General features: G+C 57.9%; 1 protein-coding gene across 1 annotated transcript in view; it reads right to left on the bottom strand.

Annotated features, from left to right (window-relative positions):
* The window catches only part of LOC104982635 (multidrug resistance-associated protein 4-like), a 25,194-nt gene that overhangs the window by 23,597 nt on the left and 1,091 nt on the right, over positions 1–506 (bottom strand). The window lies entirely within an intron of this gene.

The raw sequence follows: 506 nt of genomic DNA, 5'->3' as shown, positions 1-506 counted from the left end.
CCCGCAGTGCCCTTCAGTCCAGCACAGCCTTTAAACAAGAGCCATGCCACCCGCCTGTAAACCACCTGGCCCACCCACCTCACCCCCAACATGATGGACTGAGGACAGCTCACACCTTCTCCACCCCTTTCACAGCACCTGCATCTTCCACCTGTCCTGCTCTCACACACTCACATGCTGCCCGTTTCCCTAAGGCAGCACTAAGGGACCACGGAGAGCATGAGCCCCCCAGGGAGGTCTGCAGCAGACCCCCAGCAGGCTCAGCCAGAACAGGGGGGCTGACGGCACTGTGTCCCCAGGTGGATTGTCCTCTGGGGGATCTTGACTCAGGATCTTCAGGGTCATGGAGGTCACTGACCTCACAGCTTTCTGCCTCTGGTTTGCCCTGAACATTTCCTCCTACACCCTCTACCAATGTCAGGATACCAGGATCCCCCTTCAACCAGGAATCTGCTCCCACAACCAGGGAAAGAAAGCAGTGTGGAGGGTGCACAGAATTCACAGTG

The sequence above is a fragment of the Bison bison genome, unplaced genomic scaffold (assembly GCF_000754665.1).
Source record: "Bison bison bison isolate TAMUID 2011002044 unplaced genomic scaffold, Bison_UMD1.0 scf7180017864535, whole genome shotgun sequence".
NCBI classification, from domain to species: Eukaryota; Metazoa; Chordata; class Mammalia; order Artiodactyla; family Bovidae; genus Bison; species Bison bison.
This window is presented reverse-complemented; position numbering and strand designations above follow the sequence as displayed.